Genomic DNA, 22,261 nt, shown 5'->3' with positions numbered 1-22,261 from the left:
CTTAGCTTTACCACAGCATAACCTTTCCTTCAACCCCTGCAGAAGATGCCTTTTATTTATTTTCTGCTGTTCCCCTTGCCTGACAGAGCAGAAACATGTAGGTTAGCACTGCAGAACAATCAAATATGGTACAAGGCTTCATATTGAGCTTTGGGAATGAGTCCACACATTTTGATTGTCAAAGAAAAATTGTGCATCTACGACAATGAACACTTTAGACAAAGCTCTACTAGTCCCCTTACTTAACCTTCTAAATCTGGTAGGGGCGTCACAGACACGTGGAAGGCCCATTTCCCACATTGTCTGGCCAGCACATCTGTAAAGTGACTTGGAAGTAGCACCCTCAAATGTATTTTAGTTTTTCTTCTCTCTGCAGAGGCTGCCAGCCAGTCTACAAGAAATGTCAGCTGAGGATACTACGTTTTTGATAGTTTTTGCTTGTCTCTGCAAACAAAAGCGTGGGAAGGCACAAAAGTAATTGTTCATTGCCATTGTAATGGAGATGTCTCCTTTGTTTTCAACCTGCAAGCAGTTCTGCCTTAGAAAAATGAGGCTTTCTATTCCTTCTGTTTTGTCTTACATGGTCTTAGGCTGGAAGGTTGCAATACAGGATGAAACACAGAACCCTTGTTTTCTGTTAAGAAAACATTTCCATGAATCGGTGAGGATCATACCCTCAGGGTCACTGTTTTGGGGAAGAATGTTTTGAAGGAAATATGTAAGAAATTATGGTTATTCTAAAAGAAACTACAGGAAATGTATAACTTAAATACTGACATTTCAAAAACATAATCTTTGAAAAAAACAGACTTTAGGAATATCCTGGACTGGAACTTAACCATAGTTTGGAAGAAACAAAAAGCAAAGAGGTTTGAACTGCTAAAGTAGAAAGACACAAAAGAAGTAAAACTAAGAATAACCCTGGCAGCACTCCACGTGCAGATTTTGTGGGGCATCAGGCCTTCTGAACACACCTTTTGGAAGGCAGCTGAAGCTCCTGTCACTTTCCAACACTTGTTCTTTAGCTCAGAGATACTACAGAGCAGTCAAGTATTTCCTTCAAGACAGTCATTGAGCCAATTTGTCCTCTTTGTCTGCTGCTGAAAATGTTGTTCTATCTAGTCTGTACTGCCCTGGTTTACTATTACATTTTTGACTTCTGAACTAGATTTTTCAGTCTGCAGTCTGATCACTTTAGCAGAGTTTATTTTGTGAAACTGGCACTTTTATGCCTCTTTTGGGCAGCAGAATTTTTCACTTCCTAGAGTCTGAAAGCTTCCTTTAACTGTCCCTCACAGTGAAAGCATAAGGATTAATTTATGATTTTTTGACTGATATTAAATAATCAACTTTATAGAAAATATTTCAAATAAGTGAAAATATTTCTCTCTGACAGACTATATGAAAAAGTATTTATATCCTTTTCCTAACCCTAATGTACTTGTCAGTTTGCCATGTGGTCACCTAAGGACAGGGACTGAACATTTGTGAATTTTTGGAAAGTGTCTAACATATCACTGTATAGCATTTATAGTGCTTTTTAAAATAGTATTTTAGTCTCATATTCAAATTAGTCAATCATTATTAATATTGATAATTTATTCTTGTCTTTTTGTTAGCTTTATATATAGTGAATTTTTCATATATGTGTGTGCTTGTGTGTGTGTGCACAAATGTGTATTTTTATCTTTATATCAGTGTAAGTAATAGAAACATATTTACCATCTCTCCTCATAGTAAATCTGAAAGTGCATTACAAGGCATAGGTCCTCTCCTTTTCTGCTGAAATTACAGCCTCACTGATCGTTTAACAATATCTATAGAAGTAGAAAGAGGCAGAGCAGTTAGTTCTGAGAGAACAAGATTAATTATACTCAGAACAGTCACATAACACATATCTTTCATACAAGCATGTGAATGCACATGCACTTTGCTTCTTGCTGGAATGCAAAACACTGGGCAGTACTACATCTGTGGGGCAGATATGTCCTTGGAGATTTTTTGAAGACTCTTCTTTCCTTTGGGACAACATTATTTATGATCTGTGGTTCGTGTACATTTACTTCCTAGATTCTGCTTTTTAGTTCCTTCAGAAATAATTTTTAGCACTTCTGTCGGATGTTGAGATCAATTCTGTGCATGGGGAAGCAAGATATTGGAACTGCAATCTGCTATTGTCCCTGAAAGGAGAATTTTATCTCAACTGAAGAACTTGTTAGTGCCAGTGAAGAACGGGTATTGTGAAATAATACCGCTTGTACCTGTAGCTATTCTTTCAGAATTAGAATGTAATTTAAGCTGAAAGTGATCGTCAAAATTCTCAGAAGCTTTTCTCTGCATCCAGCAGCCAGTGAGAGATTCATTCCTTGTAGGCAGCTTTCTTGGTTTTGTTGACGTTTTCCAAGTGTGTATGAAAGAGATATTCTTTAGCCTTTTCCATGTTGCATCTTCAGCTTGATTTATAAATGAAATAGTTTTTCTTCAAGTAAATTCATTTGTACAAAGGCAATGCATTCACAAAATCGGTGGAATTATTATCATTAGAAATGCCTCTCTGCTACATCTACCTGAAATAGAAAAAAGATAAGTCAGTTCCATGTTTTCCTTGAGATGAAGGTTAATGCTACCCAAGTTTCTTGTGTTATATCTTCACTGAGTGCAAATAAGCTTTACTAGATGATTTTGGTCAAAATGCCAGAGATATTTTTTTATACTAGCTGTAATATCTTTGTTGAAGTGACTGGCTGAAAATAATTAAGGGGTTTTTTTTTTAATTAGAAGCATTTAAAAATGTTTTATATGTATAAAATTTAAAAATTAAGATTCTTTGTCACACTAGACAATTTACTTATGTCTACTGATGTTCAATCATACCTAGTAAATAGACTTATCTGTGTGGATCTTTGCAAACTCAAATACACAAATCCACAACCAGTTCTCATAGCAGTCCTTCCTGATAAGCCATGCATCACTCTCTCGAGACTGTTTCTTGCCAATGATAAATAGGCATTTAGTTTTCATTTTCCTTGCAAGTTTATTGCATACTTATTATTGGCCAGACTTGGCTCCCTAGGTGATTCTGCTCTCCCTAGGTGAGTCTCTACGTAAAAATCAATCTGCACTGTGGCACTTGAGCTGTGTAGTAAAAAACACCCACTGGGAAATGATATCTTTTCCTAATGCCTCCTTGAGAATTTAGCATTGTAGTGAATCTATCTGCAAAGCTGTGGTAATGGAAATGTTAACAGAAACCAGACAGCAGTGTTTAGGGAGCTGTTATGAAATTTAGCTTCTGTTCACACAGTTCTCAGAAAAAACAAAACTTTCAGTTGCTGAAACTGCAGTCTGAAGGGGGCGAATGTTTACCAGATTCTTTGTTGCTGGCCAAAGAATCCATGGAAAGCATATTCCATCATATGTTTACATAGCAAATCACATCCGCATACAAATGCTGCTTTCATCAGTTGAACTCCGGCTTGTACTAAAGCATATTGAAGTCAGTGGAAATTTTCACATGGACTGCAGCAGGCTTTCTTTCAATCAAGGTTCTAGCTCCACCTTCAGCAGTTAAGCTAAAGAAGTAACTCCATAAGTTATAAGCTCACAGCAGATTGAGATCTGTGCCAGACTCAGCCTCATGACATGATTATTCATTATCATGCTGCAGTAAAACAGTGGTGAATATTGCACACTTTCTGTAGATAAAATCTTGTGAAATTTGCATTCCCTGTAGAATAAACCTATGCATACCTAAAGTACTCAATAGATGTGGAAGTTTCTCTTAATATGCACCAATTGTCCTGCTTAGAAAGGATGGTTTGATTTGGCTTCAAAGGACATATGGATTATTAACCAGGCCTGTGGCAATTTCTTTCATAAAGATTTTTTTTTCAAGATCTACTATACAAGGGGAAAACAATGTAAATGGTTATGGTAGGGTATGGACTGCAGTTCCACTCCTATGGTTTCTGGAGGCTGGTCTGGTATGGCAATTTGAACAAGGAAATTAGTTCAACTGATAGTGAAAAGCAGCCTCTGTACAGTCCTGTGCTGAGTTTGTGTGATGTGTATTTCTTGCATCTCTCTGTCGGGAACCTGAGAGGTTGGGTGTTTTTCTAGTTTAAGCCATGGGTATTTTGCTACATGAAGGTGACAAATGCCAAGTTTCAAGTAGTGAGTATATTATTATTAGATGGGATTGCTGAAGACTGACATCAGAAGTCAACAAATAGTAGAATCATAGAGTGGTTTGGGTTGGAAAAGACCCTTAAATATCATCTATTTCCACCCCACCTGCCATGGGCAGGGATATCTTCTAGTAGACCAGGTTGCTCAAAGCCCCATACAATCTGGCCTTCAACATTTCCAGGGATGGGGCATCCACAGCTTCTCTGGGCAACCTTGTCCAGATATGTAATACATATCCTTTTTTCTGATGACTGAATGGGTAAACAGAGATTGCTTGGAAACTAAGATCAATGCATCTATGGCAGTTCAGATTTCAGGGGAATTTAACAGAAAGTGTTGAGAGTTGTTGGCTGACCCAAACAGCTTGTGGTGTTGCTGGGCTACCATCTATTCACTGATCCTGTTATTCAAACTTTCTCACTGTGTCTCTCCATAGGAAATTCTCACCTTCATGACCTGTCAGGCAATGCAGAAAGAAATGTAGATTCATATCCAAACTGAGGAAGGCAATGGAAAATGCTTTTATTTTCTGAAGAATTTGTGAGATTTTAAAAGATTTTCATCTTTAAAGCTTAGTAAAAATTCACTGTAGGAACTTTGGAAAATAAAATATTGTATGTTTTTTGCAGCTGGCTCAAGTCAAATGATGTGTTTCATGTAAACATCTTATCTTTTGAATCTATGAGTGATTCAAATTCAGACAAAGTATGACATAGTCACAGAGTGTTTCTGTATATAAGGTTGTTCTAAATTCTTCTAGGTATAAAAGACAGACATAGAACATGACTTCAGAAAAACAGTCTGCTAACGGGCTTCTTGAGGCTGAACTTTGCTCGCAGCATGCTCTAGGGAACATGATGACACACAGTGACCTTAGTCACAGAGAAACATAGAATACATTTTTTCAAAACAAGAAATAGTGGTAGCTCTGCTGTCAGTTTCTATAAATGTGGGAACAGAAGCTGTGAACCAGCCTTCTGTCAAAACAATCTCATAATAAGCCACCAGAGCATGGGTTTTGTTATTCCATTTTAAATATTCACTTAAATTTTTACAAAAATGGACACAAAACTTGGACTTTCTGTAGGCCTCCATTTTATGTTCCATATAATTTTTCTTCAAAGCATGAACACTAAATTATAAATCTAAATTTCTACCTCACAGCATAGGTAAAATTAAGGCTAGAACTGGATCCAAAAACTGGGATCATACTCCCCTGAAACTGAAATCTTAAAAGTAAAACCAGATCCAATTTTATAGGACGGCTTTCTTTTTCCTTAAATTGGGCTTGTTTGAATTATTTCAGTATTTTTATTTTAAGTCAGAAGTCAGGTTGGGCATTGGATTTTAAAAAATCTTAGTCCACATCTGAGTTTTGTCACTGACCTAGCACAAGATGGAATGTCAGTTCAGATATTTCAATCAGGTGCAGAGTTGTCTTAAAAATCTGAATTCATGTCTTTTGCACTCAGAGACCAGTTTAGATAGGAGATCGCTTCCTAAAAAGGTTGTTGGGGAAACAATACACGTTGTATAACAGGATTAGGATAACTTTGAAAGTTTGAACTGTTAGTGATTACTTAAAAATAACCCAGTGGGCTTGTAATTAAAAATTCCAGTTGTATTTTTAACAGTAGGTGTTGCTGTAGGAAAAGAGAACAAAGCATGCAAAGCAAACTGAATTCACAGGAATAGCACATTATTGAAGCGAAAGGGCAGCCAGAATGCTTTACTTAGAATTACTTAAAAAAGGACTGTTTGCACTTTTTGTGATTTAAGATTTAACATTATGGCCTTTTCTCAGTCACTTATGATTAATTGCTTGTTAAAAACAATAAAAAAATTTAGCATTTTGAATATTTTGTCTGTTTATAAAGTTACCACTGAGAATGAAACTCTCCTCTCACTGATATTTATATTGATACTCTCTCTGCATGAAAACTGATACACATAGATACACTTCTGAATACCACTGAACTCGCTGGTATTTCAACCTGGTGGTATAGACAGATCAGAACAAAAGGTAGGATTTATATTAAATATTTATGGTGCACTGCTTACCCTTGTGTCTAGTTAGCAGATACTACTAGCAACGCTCAGAAAGTCCCTTTAGGTACCCATTTAGCATGTTGAGTTAGCAGCTAGGTATGACTTGGGTAATGCTATCCCTTTCCAATATGTGGATATAATTTACTCATTTGTGCTGCAGTGGTTCCAGACCCCGACCAGAGAGAACTCAATGTGCATATAGTGTATGCACAGCAAAAAGCTGTATCTGTCCTGTAAGCCTCTGACCTGATTTTGAGGTACTGAGATAAACACTGCAGTGCCTGAGGAGCAGCAGAGCACAGGAGAAAAATTAGCACATTTATTGAATTTGAGATCTAGGAGTGACTAGAGGGACTGCTAAGAGACTAGTGGAAGCATGGGTCACTGAACAAAGAGGGGAGAGAAGTCACAGCTGTGCTTGTGCAAAGTGTCACCTGGCGTGAGAGCATGCTCTGCTCCAGCCAGTGCTAACAGAGGACAGGCCCTCTTTTAATCTGTGCTTTTTCTTTCAAGTTTCCCCCTCCCTTACTTATATTACCGTTCAGAACTTCAGAAGAGAAAAACTGTTGCCATCTCATGTTTAGTGGGTTTGGGTGAAGGATATGTGTTGTAAAACAGGTCTACAGAGAAGCACTGCATGAGTGAGGACAAGCTGACAACCTGCTGAAAGCCCATGGGCTAGGCTTTCCTTGTGCATTGTGCTCAGCATATAGTGTCATTAGTATACCAGCTATTTGCTTATGAGGTATATAGAAGCTGGAGTCTCAGATGTTATTTCTTACCTAACAACATTGTGATACTATCAGCAATGAGAGTTCTTGGTTTGCTGGCAAAAACAATTCACCACAATATGAAAGCTATAGAAAAAGAAATTATTTGAAGTGAACCAAGATGCCTTATAAGGATATAATTGTAAGCACCAGACCCTCAGCCTACTCCTAAATAAGACTGCTAGATCCATCTGACTGTCAAACTGGAGAAACGACTCAGTAAAGCTACAGATTCCAAAGATGTCATCAAGTTAATAAAAACTTAGGAATATACCAGAAAGATGCCTTCTTTGATATATCTAACTGGAGATTTAAGCAGTGATATCTGCTGAGGAATAGTCAGAGATGATGAAATGTAAATTGCAACATATTTAGAAGTCATTTGAAGGTCTCTTTTTATGGCATGAGAGATTTTACTATACTGAGAAGTTACTGATGTAAGGTCATTTTATAGTAATCCTATGTGAGGCAAAAGGTTTTGAGCTATGCTTAAAAATGTATAAAGTTAATATATGTGATGTTCAGGGTCTAAAATAAGTAAGCAAATGAAGTAGTTCATTGTTGTGTGGGAATACTTTCTTATCTCTCTAACTCATGCTATGCAAATTTAGAGAAGCGAGAGGGTTTAATGATTTAATTACTAATGTCTTCCTTCATGGTTTTGGTGCTATTAAGGTATGAGCTATTGTCCTTGGAAGAATTAAAAAAAATATTCCCAAGGAACAGCTGAAAAAAAAGTATAATTTATTGGAAAGCGAAAGAGGGCCAAGTCTCAATCCAGGAAGCAAAGAGTAATAGCACTGGCAGATTAACAATGAAAGATCTCATTAGTTAAATTTGTAATAATATTGATAGCAGAAAGGATCAACAAGTATTGCAATACTAATAAATGTTCTGGCCAAAGAGTTAAAGATATAATAGGGGCTTGTGAAGGGAATTGCATTCTTATCCTAACCTTCCATGGGTCTGTTCTTTCAGGGGGATCTTGGCACCCACATGGTAGAGGAAATGGGATTTTTTTCTCTTTATATATTTAGAGAATGCAACCCCCACCTACCTTGGGCTCTTCACAGCACCCACAGATTGCCACTATTTCTATGCATGCAGTAGCATCATCCTGCCATGATCTCTGCTGAGGGGAGGAGCACCCCTAGCTGAGGTGCAGAGAAGAGCTATCTCTTGCTTCTCATCCTTTTTGTTCAAGAAACGCTAGGAGACATGATGAAGTAGAAAAATAATATAGAAAAGAGTGGAAAACTAGCATCATAGGTCAATTGTTAGCACTAGCGTGTCAAAGTTTAGATTTAATTTTGCATACCTTTAGATACTACTTCCGCATTATCTCAGGTTATACCCTACAATATCTGCATCCACAAAAAGCATGTAGATATACATGCTTTTTGTGATTGCAGATGTTGTAGGGTATAATCTCAGATAGGTATAACTAGAATAACAGGGAATCCTTGAGTTAGAACCGTTAAAAATTGTTTTCAAATGAGGGAACAGGATTGTTTTTCTCTTTACTGAAGGCATGCAGTCCTGATATTACTCTAAATTTTGTTTACATGTAAAAGAATAGAGGATAACAGTAAGTCTGACAGAGCTGAGATAATGACCGCCAGCCTACAGTGAAGTTCCTTGTTCCAGTGATTTTTTCTGGGTATATTGTGGAATACTGCAGACACAAACCAATGTTTTGTAATTATTAACATCTCTGTTAGCCTTTGCTTAGAGGATAAATTAGAGTACATTCCCATGCTATGCTTGATTTTGGATGCAGAATGTGGGCACCAGTGCTATGGGTTGAAAGATATATTTCAAAAGGTTGTTCAAGGTTTTACTTCAGTATCTACTCTGATCTTTTGAGTAAATCCTGTAATTAGTTTTCATGTAAAATCATACCCAAGTATAAACAAATCACATTTTGCTCACTATTTTGAAAGATAGAAATCCCTGCGAGGAGCAGGGAATTGGGCTTGATGATCCCTTTCAACGTGAGATATTCTATGATTCTATTATTATAATTTTCTGGAGTCCAAAGGAGCTGTGCTTGAAAACTATTCTGTTTGGGAGTCCTTATTGATGGTGCTGTCTATACATGTTGTTAAAGAAACCTCCTCCCTTTCCAAAACTAGCAGTGGAAATTAAAAAGGAAGTAAGAGAAGAGTAAAATGATGAACCAAGATTCTCACAACAGACAAAAGACAAAACAGAGAAAATCTTGTTTTTCCCAAGACTCTCTATACAATTGACTCACAAATTCTCTCAAATACTTCCTTTCTAGCAGTAGTAGAACCTAAAAAGAACTAAAACTGCTGAGAGATCGAAAGATTACCTTTACAACATTGCTGAGACCCTATTATGAAAAGTACTATAAGAAAATAAAGGGCCTAAACATTTTCCCCTCACTGATAATAGCAATTAACAAATTTAAAAGAACTGATTTTTGTTACTTGCTCCACCCTCTACCCAGTAAAACAAATTCACAAGTATTTAAAATTCTTCCATATAAGGATTGGATTCCTGTGAAGTTAAACGATATAAAAATATGAAAACAGTCTGTGTTTGGATAATTCTTATTTTTTTTAATATAGGTTTATTCAGCAAATTGGCTACCAGTTGAGAGCAATGGTTTCCATACTACGATTTGTGGTGTATTCAAAACAGATGAAAGCATCTCAAAGCCTGCTTTGTCCAAAGCCAAGAACATTTTTCGGCAAGAAGTCTGAACTTGTTGCCACATAAACAACATGAGTGATTTAACTTAGTGTCTACATATTTTGGATTGGCAAAAACTGCTAAAAAAAATAAAGCCAGAGAGCAGACTCTATGAAAATAGGAAAAGAGAGAGCAAGAGAAAGAGGGAGATAAACACACATATATGTGCACCACACACACAAACACACCCATCCTGGCAGTTGTCAGACTTGAAGTGTTTGCGTTGTGGACGCTAAACAAGTAGCAGGGTGTTTTGGTCCATCTGGAAAAATTCTTACGGTTTTTATCCTGTGACTTCAGGCACCAGTCTAAATATTGAAGAAAGCATATTTGTATGCTTTCTATTGGCTGTTCCTAAAAATAAAATCAAGCCTTACATTTTCTTCAAGTTTCTTTATGATGTACAGATTGAGATACTTCCCAAAAGAAAAAATGTTACCGAGAACTATAAAATGTAGAAAGGTAAAGAGATAGATAATAATCTTAACAGCTGTATATGTGTATATTTGTTGAAAGGGGTCAAAGATTTAATTTTGGACTGATACTCATATGCTAAGCTGTTTAGCCCTAAACTTTACCCACATGATTTTGTGGTAGAGACGATCAGTGGGTATTTTCAAATCTGCAGTTTCTGTAGACACTGAAGTTCTGTCCTGGAAGTGCACATGGAAGTAGACTGAGTATGGGAGTAGACATGGAAAACTATACATGTCTGCCTCTGTCATTGACATCTTTTGGTGTTCTTGGTGTTAGGTGTATAGGTATAACTCTCCAATTTTGTTTCCTTATCTGGGGTAGTATGTCTAGTTAAAGTTTACATTGGACTGTTTTCTTAAATGTCTTCTAACTTTCCTCCAGCAAAAGTGGTGATGGTGACATGAGATGAGAAATTATTATGAAAAAGATCAGACATTTCATCAGAAACAAATGGATGCATTTTGTGAGATTTCAAAGCCTATATGTGAGCAATACATGATCAAGAACAGACCGGAGAGAAAAGTGAGTTCCAAAAGTCATTGACAAAATCAAAATGAATTTCTGGTCAAAAAAACTAGGGCAGTCCAGGAGTGCTGCTATTTGGTTGTACTATATTCTTAACTGCAGAATTATGTTTTTACTATACATCTCACAATTCAAGAACTAGGAGGCACACAATGAAATTGTCAGTACATTTGTGAACAAGCAAAAATGTTTTTTTCAGAGAATGAATAATTAAATTATGTAACCTATAAATAATTTGTAAGCATAACTATTCTAGATCCAGAAAAAAAGAAAGATACTAATTTCTGATAGCAGATATTAAACTGCAAGAATTCTAGCCATGTCAGCAAAGGTGGTCTAATTTAGGCATCTTCATCAGACATGGAATAGCATTTGTCTGCATGAGAACATGGTGGAATATTATTCAGAACCGGTTCACTTGTGGTGAATTGATTCAATGGCCAAGACTACCTTTTAGAGAGAAAGCTCAGTGTTTGGTTTTGATAAGAAACAGAGCAATTGATGGCACCATGAGTGGTAATTGAATTTTATTGCTGATGAGATTTTAGAGGATTGTGAGAAATGGTCTCCAGCACAGGATCTGACAGGGTCTGGCTGACTTCCGTAAGACACATCCGTAAGAGACAGCAGCTACAGAGGCACTATGAAAGTTGTTCAGGACTTCCTGCAACACATTAGGCTGATGATGGACACATGCCCAAGCAGCATTGTGATTCTGTGTGCCAGTCAGATGCAGGTGCACATCCCATCATTCACAGGCCTGGATTTCCTTCAGAATTAAATCTAGATGTGCAACAGAGAAAAGCTTCATTTCACTCTGGACAGATACCTGATTTGGACAGATGGGGAAGTGATATCCTGAGATATATGGCAGGGTGCCATTGCTCTGCATTTTAGTTAGCCTATGAGAGGCAGAAATCAGAAGAAATAAAGCAGTTTTCTGGGCAATGAAATCTTGCGACAAAGAAAACATCTGTCTAAGACAAAACTAAATGGGACATGTATCTGGCACAACACCAATGACACATTTAATTTTTTTTTGTCACAGTTATCACGACTTCTTTTCAGGGACATTTCTGATTGTTATACATAGCACATTCCAAACCTAGATATCTTCATGTTTTTCTTATATGAATGAGATGCATTTTCTGAGTGGAATGAACGTTAGTTATGATTGTCCCACAAGTCTTTCACTATTTCATACTCGTTGGCCAAGTAGATCAGGAAATCACCACAAATACAGAAGACAGATTCAGAATGTGGGGTACAGTTTGAATGAGTGATTTCTTGTCTTCATATCACCCTTCTTTTATCTGCTAGCATTTTATTAGCGAAAAGAGGCCAAATTTTCTTTTGTGTAGCTCTGTTAAAGTCAGTGAACTCAGAAATATGGACTTGTGTGAGTGCACTTTTTGGAAATGTGCCAGCTGATTAGAGAACAATCTTTGAAGGTCATGGAATGAAAAAGAGCTATCAAAATTCCTACAATTTTAATTTGATTTGTCAAAAAAACATTCCACAAATATACATTTGTCGAAAACATTGTTTCTTTCTCAGTAATGTATTCTCTTCTGGAGTATAACATAATGAAACAAATGCCAATATATTATCAAGCACAACAGCAATTTAAATGTGAATTAATGACTGACAAAAAGATGGCATTTCCTGTCCATAACAAACAGTTGAGAAAGCACCACAGGAGCTCTAAACTCATATTTAAAAACTAATGTGCAAGAGTTTTTATACTTAAATTCTGGATCAATTACCATAAAATACATAATATATACTTAGAAGGATAGTGATTTAATTTTATTGAAATCCAAAAAGGCACTAGCTCAAAAGTATAGTAAAATTTACAGTTCATTTAACGGATAAGAAGGTAATAAATTCTTCAGAATACACCAGAGTTTTGAAGGGTTATGCAAATACTTTCTACAGAGAGGAGATGAGATGGAATAGGAACATATAACAACTTTTCTCCTCATCCCTGTATTTGATGTTCAAAATGATACTTTTGAAGTAACTGCATATGAAGCTGGCATATGAAGACTTGTGATTTTAAGCTGCATTCCATTTATATTAGGTGCTCTGTTTGTAGATTTCTGACATATCTAGCACTTTGCTAATACTATATTTAAAATCAAAACCAAAAACAGGAGCCTTTTAAGGATTCTTCTACTTTGTGCTCCTTGTTAGATTTTTGTGGTTAGAGAACCACATTTTTGTTTCAAATCCAACAGCTCTGTTATGAGAAAAAAACTAATGATGGGGGAAAAGCTTGCCCAGCGATGATTCCTAGTGTATATCAAATGGACAAAATATTGCTTATAGAGAAAAATGGCTTGCCTGATTTCAGGCTTTACGTGCAAAGTAAAAATGAGAATCTGCAATCTGGAAGAAGGAAGCTAATATGAATTAACAGTAAGGATTTTAACACTGCATCATCAGAGAAGCACATAATTTCAAATCATTTAACTCTGTGTAGATGGTCCATTCTCATAAATTGTCTGTTTTAATTTTGACGTAGGTCTCAAAATTGTGTCAGACATCCATAATAGTAATAAACCTGGAGTCTAAGATTGCAGCTCGCATAGTGAAAGGTGGAGGCAATCAGTGAAACTGAGTAGCTTATTAGCTACTGAGCCTTATCACCTAGTGGTTTTCCTTACATTGGTGCCAGTCCTTCTTTGGGATTAAAAACACAGACCTTTTGTAAGAGTAATGATTTTTTAAGTAACCATTTACTGGTCATTAAAATTGTGATACTGAACCAGAACTGGCCCAATGCTTCTCAGCACTGTAGAAAACCATGAATTTTGCAGTCTCAGGAAGGATCCTGCCACAGGGAAGAGTGGGGACAGATGTCCAGGAAGCCAGTTATAGGGAAGGACCTTGGAGAATAGGGATTGCTGCTCCCACTGCCATGGGAAGGATGGTCAGACAGCTGCTGCTTGTGGGGACCTCTCCGCATGACAGAATAAGCTTATGCCAAACCCACACTGGTTCGGAAGCTGCCAGACTGGTTTTCCGTAGCTTAGGTGTGGGTAAAGGAAGCCACCAGGCCAAGGTTATTGCTAACAACGCAGAGTTTGCTGCCTTAGAAAACTAACTGCTGTTCCTGAGCCTACAGTAAGTCCCTATTGACCTATGCACTCAGTTATCAAGCAGATAAAATCTGAATTATTTAATAGCTTCTCAGCTCTCCACTTGCTTGCTGATTACATTCTCATAGTAAGCTTACTTCCCTATCAGATTCTCCTTGGACATACCTATGTGTCAGAACTTCACCTGCTTTCAGAAATGACTACATTCTTGAAGGCCAGAAATTGTCAATGAACAGATGACTCTCTGACAGGTGACATATATTTTTATATTTGCTCCTACAGATACCAAATTTCATCTGGATGGACAGTGGACTGAATTTTTACCAACATCAAAAATTCCCTTGTGAAAATTGAAACATATGGATGCCCAATGCATTGAATACATTATAACAACACACATTTTTTAAAGTTGACTTTCGCCTGTGGATTCTGTATGTATGTATTTGAAGAGAATCTGTAGTTGATTATGCAGCTAAGCTTGAAATGCTGTTTGTCTCAGTGGCCGGGATAAGTAATTTTTAATTTTTCTGCACCTTTTTCTAGTTTCAGAATATGTCAGTCATTCACAAGACTATGGCTAGGATTTGCCAGTGTCAGTAAAGGGTTTTAAAAATAAAGTCTAATATAATGTGGAGTGTAGCTGTTAGAAGTTAGTATAAGGAGTGTAGCTGTTAGAGACTGGTTTTGTATTCACTCAACAGCAACTGTTCTGAGACAGAAAGAGCCCACCAGCTCAGTTGAAATGGTAGCATTGCAGCCACTGCAGAGACTGTCAGGCAATGGAAAATCTTTGAAGAAGGATTTCTCCTCATCTTGGCTAAGATTTGTATTGAACACTTGGACCTCCAGGCCAGAGGATCCATGTTGTACAGGGAGAGACCAATTCTGACAAGAGCTATAAGAAATCTCCTGCTAGCACCAGAAGGCTTGGAAGAGTAACAGGCTATGTAAGAGAATGGAGTATTCTAGTTTGAATAGCCATAACTCTCTGTGCTGAAAACTAGGAGAGTAGTGTATACATGATCCCTCTTTCTTCACAAAGTCCTCCCTCCTCTGTGCTCGTTTTGCAGATCACATTTTCAGAATTGCAAATTGCTTGGAGAAAGATAAGTACTTGGTAGAAGTTTATCATTCAAATGTGCATTGAAATATGTGTTTTTCAAGTGCTAACAAATATCCTTTCCTGAAAGCATATCTACTGTACTTTATTTAACAGATATTTCAAAAACAGAGATTGCAAAATTATATTTTTAACTAACTGAGATTTCCAGTTGAATAGAGAGCTCAGCTGAGCCTTAAAAGATATCCAGGATTTTTAACAGTAATACGTTTTAATTGAAAAATACTCTTGATTATACTTCTGGGGATTTTTGTGTCTGGTCTAGAATGTTAACTCTGAAAAATATCTGATTTATTTTTAGACCTTTAGCATGAGAAAGCTAGATGACTTAATTTAACTGTGATGTTTCAACTCAGCCCAAGCCTGAGAAGTCTTGATTTTCCTTCCATCTCTTGTTACTTCTAGTTATGAAAGTATTAAAGGAACTAACATCAGATGTTCTATGCATGCTCTTTGAATCCTAATAGTTCGTCAAACAGTAAGCACCAAATCACTTATCAAATAAAGCTCTCATCAGGTAAATTGAATCAGTTCTATTGGGCAGAGAAGCATGCCATGCAAATCTATTTTGAATCGCAGATTTTCATAACCAAGACACTTGTCTTCCAACACTTTAGAGGTAAGCCTGGTTGGCTATAATGTCTGTTAGCCTTGGTGATCCATAGTATAATTTTGTAAACACAAAGGTAGAGGGTGCACGGTCTCTGAAAAGAGATTCTTTTTGTTTACCAAGATTCTAAACACTAGGGCTCAGAAGAGAACCCCAGGACAAAAGGAGTCATTATGTTCAAGGAGAGATGATATAATTTGGAAGTCATTTGCTCATGGAAGAGATAGGAGGGAGAAACCATATGTTGACTGTTGGGAGGCTTGCCAAGCAAAACAGGAGTTGCGGTTGTAGTTAGGACATCCTAACAAAACCAAGGAAAGTAATAATTGTGTATAGAAGCATACAAGATACATACTACACGTAGTTTTCAAAAGACGACCTTCAAACTAACACAGCTGGAATTTTTCTGATACAAATTATATCTGAAGTCTGGTTATCTCTCTTTGCTTTGCATGAGGAAAGCAAATGGAAACTAAACCAGTTTTTCTTAAATATTTTATATGTGCATAAAAGAAAATGGTCAGCTGTTCCTCAGCCTTACAGATAATTTGGAAGATGTATTAGTACTGGAACTAAGAGAGAAAAATCTGTGAGACAGAAAAAAATATACGCTTGTGTTTCATGTATTACATAATCACAGAGTAGTTAGGGTTGGAAGGAACCTCTGGAGATCATCTAGCCCAATCCTCCTGGCAACACAGGGTCACCTAGAGCAGGTTGCACAGGAATGTGTTCAGGTGGGTTTTGAATGTCTCCAGAGAGGGAGACTTCATGACCTCCCCGGGCAGCCCGTTCCAGTGTTCTGCCACCCTCAGTGTAAACAAGTTCTTCCTTATGTTGAGGTGGAACTTCTTGTGTTTTAGTTTATGGCCATTGCTTCTTATCCTGTCTCTGGACACCACTGAAAAGAGTCTGGCACCATTCTTTTGACACCTGGCTTTGAGATTTATATGTGCATTAATGAGATCCCCTCTGAGTCTTCTCTAGACTAAAAAGGCCCTCCTGGCCACAAGGGCTCACTGCCAGCTCATAGTCAACCTGTCATCCACCAAGACTCCCAGCTTCTTCTCAGCATAACTGCTCTCTAGTAGGTCAGCTCTCAACCTGTGCTGGTACTTGAGGCTACTGTAATGATTCTTTTCTTTTAAACAAATCCCCAGGACACAAAATGTTGAGGTGGGGAAAAATAAGTAGCACGAAATGTAAGTACTAAAATTAATTAAACAAAGTGGATGAATCCCCCCCGTTCTGGATAATATAACAATGGAACCTCAGATCGAGGAAATAGGCAGCTGGCACATCTCTTTATTCATATCTGTCTGGCCATCTCATCAGTAGAAAAATATTTCTTACTTTATTTCAACACTCCACCTGTGGTCCCAGATGATATCAGAAAATACAGAAGCACAAGAAAAATGAAAGCAGCAGTCTGTTAAATAGACCAATGTGTCTTTTTAAAGATTTATGATAGACTGGCTCTCCAAAAGGCAGGATAACTCTCCCATAACTTTCTATGAAATCTTAAAAAAAAAGATAGCGAACAAAAGGAAATTAAATATCATTTCCCCTGAGCTTTAATACTGTTAAGATTTATTACAAATCATCAAGAGCTGAGAAATACAGCTTTAGTTCCTTGACAGTATTCCTTAAATCCTGTATCTTCTAGACCTCTCTAGTATTTGTAATGCTGGAATCTGTATAAGAAATAAATTTCCTAACTAACTGGAAAGAATTTTGATGAGTTAAGTCTTCTTACTTTCACTTCAGAGATCTTCCGAAGGTCTTCACTTTTTTATAAAGAAGATATAAATACGCTTTTAATAGACCCACTGCTACTTAATCTTTTGAGAAAGTTGTGGCCAAATAGAAAATTTAGGGAAAGTTCACATTTTTTAAAATCCCAGAGACCATGAATATTTTAATTCCAGAATTACTCTTCCATCTTGGTAAGGAGGTATGTAGATCTGCATATCAGGGTCCATGGACGAACTAATTATGTCCCCAGCTTTACTCAAGGAGATTGCTAAAAATAGGTGCTATTAAAGAATACTGCCCACAAAAATACATGGACAGGCTCAAAGAGGTTTTAAGTGAGAGACCAAAGGGATGATGTGAGGATTCAGGCCAGTAAGCAGTACAGGGATCTAATTTTCCCTGTTTCTGCAGAAGAGAAGTGAGCATTCTGAAGACAAGGAGCAAAGAACAAATGAATCCCAGGTTAGACAGAGACCTAAGGCTGATTATATGATCCTCTGGATTTTGAGGAATGACTGTGAACTCTTTGTTACCCCTGAGAAAGGTGGGAACTCAATCATCCCGAGTACTTTGAGCAGCCTCTCACTTTCACTTGGAATATTTTTTTTTTTAAGAAAAAACCCCATCACTCATTTTTTACATCTCTTCAAATATACATGATTTTATATAACTGCTGAGTTTTACTATTGTTATTTTCATTTCTTCAGGATGAAACTCTTACCAAATGGTTTGCTTGCAAAACTTGTCATTAAGCATAGCAGCATAAATAGCTATGGATTAGTGACCTTTGTGGTGTTTTGGGTTTACAGATCCTCTAGAACTTTTCTTTATTTCATAATCCTTTAAAGTGGTGAAATATGCCAATTCTTTCCCCCCCTAATTTGCTTTTCTTGCTCAGCCAGCGTGTTTATAAATGGATGAAATCGTGTTATTTAAATAACGACTTCTATCTGAAAGTAATTTTTGTCCTGTTTGTGGAAGAACTGTTCACACAAAAACAAAACCTGTGTCAGTTTAGGATTTCTATTTCAAATCCTGAATGGAATGAGTGGAAATAAAGCGCTAAAATATTGTGTGTTGTAACTCCTTGTTCTGTTCTAAACATAGAACTCTGAATTATTAAAGGGTGCAAGTTCTGGCACAAATAGTTTTCTTCTTCCTTTTAATAATTGCCTGTCTTAGCCAGACATGATGACAATGAACTTTGATCCTTACCATTGTATTTATAAATCTACAAGCTACATCCAGTCAAACAGTTTCAGAACTGGTGAAAATAAGTTGGTGCTTGCTAGATATACATAGATTTATTACAAGAATATAAAAATTTGAATACATTTTGTGTTGTCTCATGTGAAGGAGATTTTGAGTGTTAGAAACCTGGAAGATTAACCTTGTGGCTGCCTTCTTATCAACAGTACATTAGAAAACCACCAGTACTTATTCAATAATGAGAGTAGAATTTGCCAAATAGCATGTAATCCCTGGTGTCAACATGCTTCTTTTAAATATTTGCAGTAAACTATTTCTTCATAATAGCTTGTATATTATATACATATAAAAATATGCATCAGAATGCTGGAAAAAATCATGTTTATATAGACTTCTGTAATTTTACCTGGGAATTTTTTTTTCTTCCTGTCCAGGTTTAGAACTATCTCTGAAGTATTATCAGAGTAATAAAGGAAATGGCTAAAATTCCACTAAAGCAAGGTAAATATTGTTTTTAAACATTAGATTAGAGTAAATCTAATCCAGCCTGCACAGTTAGGGATTCAGCGCTTTCCACAGCACTACCTCAATTCCCAGAAAGAATGATTGTAAGCTGAAATATAATATTCTGCCAGGAAATCACTTGTTCCGAGTTATTAGATTCCAGCCCTGGTTGAGACTGAGGCAAGGAGACAGCACAGAAACCACTCAGAGTTCTTCATAAGTGTGATTCAACATTTTTTAAATAGTCTGCTTCCAAAGGTAATGGAGATGATGGACTGCAGCAACTTAACTGCAGGTGCAAAGAGACCCTCCTGTAAACTGTGATTATTTCTTCTTTTGCTGTTGAAAGTGTAAGCACAAGTATTTAATTTTGTTCTCTAATGCTCAGACTTGAAGTATTTGTACTTCTTGCAGTTTGAAGTAACCATATCTATTTTTTCATGAATCCATGTATGTCAGATGCAAAATGTTATCTTCTCTTTGAGCAGAGTCCACAAAATTTCAATCTTCATTAAACAACTTCAGCCTCAGTCAGAAACTGGGAACAAAAAGCCTCTAAGGTTATTGAAGTGGCTATTTGACACCATACTCTTCCATGCTAAGGAGCTTTACAATACTCCTTAATAAGGATCCTATTGTCTACATATGTGAAGTAGATGATTCAAACCTGAAAACAAATAGTGTGCAGTGTATCAGTTGTGATTTTTCTTTTTTAAATCAAGGGAATACCGGTATTTTCTTTCTCTTTTAATTAAGGAACGTCTTTTGGGAAAAGCATCTGTTTAGTGAAGGCCAAGAAAAACATTCTGTAATGTTGCTCTTTTGTCACAAGGGATCAGTAGTTCAGGGTGTTTCTCATTCTTCTTGCTTTCTCTCAGTTGGGTTTCCCAGCAGACAGCATCTACCTCTTTTATTTTTCAGGATAAATCCTTATTGGTTATTCTTGGGACAGTTCTGCTAGTTACATTTGACTCTTCTAGTTAACAGATCAAATTTTGTACTGGTCACCCTTAACTAGGATATGAAATATTACTGAAAGACTGTTTATATGGGGTTACAATAATTTTATTTCACTTCAGTTAGAAGTGGGCAGTTATTGTAAAACCCCATAATATGTTTCCTATCACAGCAAACACTTGTATTGCTAGTTTTAGCAGTAGTAAAGGACTATAAAGCATCAGCTATAGAGAAATAATCAAGTTCCTTTCTATGATATGACTACATAGGAAAGAAAAACAAGTCTTTTTCTCCCCGTCCATAACAATCAAATTATTGATGCAACCATGCACTGGTGTTTAGGTAACTCCAGGTAATGCTGTGAGGGAACAAGTAGGGTCCTCTTAATGTTCACTCTTCCCTCTGTAATAACTGTTCCTGAAACCGCTCTAATGACCATTACATTTACACAAATCAGAAGGATCTGAAATACTATTTACTTCAGCAAGAGTCCTGCATTTCAGGTTGCTCAAGAGATTTGCTATCTTTGATGGCACAGACAAGTCTGTGCCACTGTTTAGCAGATCTGAGTAGTATCTTAAAATGGGTCATCGAGAGGTTTGGTCTAAATTTGCAATGCAGTCCTTCTGGTAGACTGAAATGTAAATCTTGGAGTGTAAAGAGCAAGTGTGTGAATTCACACAGTAAATTCATGAGGGAGATATTTTCAAAATCTCAAGTAAAGCAGAAATACACATTTCCATAATTTCCTTTTCTCCACAATATTTACTTCATGGGATCCAATCAACTTCATGTCACAATAACCATCAATGGGGAAAATGATAAAATAGTCACATGGATATAGTTCAAGAGAATATCTTTCTGACTAATATCCACTCTACATTTTGTCACTGGAATCTTTACCAGAAATTGTAGATTTAGTAAAGGTAAAATATTTGCAGAAATTCTAATTTCTGTGACTGTTAATTTCAAAAAACACTGGAAAAAAAATAGCTCTAATTTTCTTGTTGATCTGCTGAGTTTTTAATGAGAAGAACAGCTGAATAAACTTTTTTGCTGAAGTTAATAATATGCTATTAGAGGTATGAGATGCATCTCCAACATAATCTTCATTAAATAATCATGTTGTTTTCCTCAGTAATAAAATTCATCCTAAAATATTTGGGCTTGCCAGTCAAAGCAACAGAAAATAAAATAAGGAGCTTACAGAAAAACGCAGGACTGTTTCATTTTTTTTGGATCTTGTGGAAGGATATTATTTTTAAAACTGCAATTCTGCTACCTCATCTGTCAGGTTAATTTCACCAAAGTTTTCCATTTCCTTTTGTTGAAAACCATTAAAATGATGGTATTTAACATGAAGCCTCATTTTTGTACACTGTTTATTTAAGACAACTGATGCTAATGAAAGAATTTGGTTCTTTTTTTCAAAAAGTTCCTGGATTTTCCCTGTGCAGATATAGCCTTCCTAAAGTGACCTGTTAGTTAATTTTGGCTAATGTCATAAACGTTCTTTCAAATTTGTTCTTAAGACTGGATTGAAGGTTGTTGGCTGTTTATTCTCAGTCTGTACTCATTTAGCACAAAATACTGCCTGCTTCTATCTCCACCTCCCTCAGGTGGACAGGGTTCTGAATGAAAATTTATTTCCCATAATTGTTCTGATCAATCGTCCCTTTATCAAGATTAAGAAAACAACAAAACAACGGACTACCCGAATTTGAGTACTGGCAGTTGCCTCAGATGTTTTGCTGAACGAAGGGCAGAGGGAAAGCCATCATCTCACTGGCAGTCAGGGATGTGCAGGAGTTCCAATGGTTGCCAGCCCGGGTTTGGTTTGGCTCGGTTAAGGTGAAATGTTGTATCTTGTATCCCCTTAGGCTCATTTCTGGTATAGAAGAAGCAGAAGACCTGATTGCTTGAATATTTTTACTACTTGAATTATATTTTTTGAGGCTTCTGCACTCACTCGCAAGGTAAGAGACCAGAGATCAGAGGTGCCCAGTGGGAGCTGCTCTTAGTGCTCTCCGCAGGAACTGGGTCAGTGCAGCTCCGTGGACTGAGGGGCCGCCTCGGTGATACCGAGTGGGAAAAAGGATGCCCGTGCGCATTGGTGTACCCATAAATTTTTTAACACCACAGTGGCATACTCAGATCTTATTTACAACAGCTTTACCCTTAATTTGAAGAGAAAAAAAAATATATTTTATCTTTTAACCCCTTGGTAACTCCTGGTAGTCTTTGTCTGCCAACTCCCGCATCTCCCGAAGGCCCA

The sequence above is a fragment of the Pseudopipra pipra genome, chromosome 6 (assembly GCF_036250125.1).
Source record: "Pseudopipra pipra isolate bDixPip1 chromosome 6, bDixPip1.hap1, whole genome shotgun sequence".
Lineage (NCBI taxonomy): Eukaryota > Metazoa > Chordata > Aves > Passeriformes > Pipridae > Pseudopipra > Pseudopipra pipra.
This window is presented reverse-complemented; position numbering follows the sequence as displayed.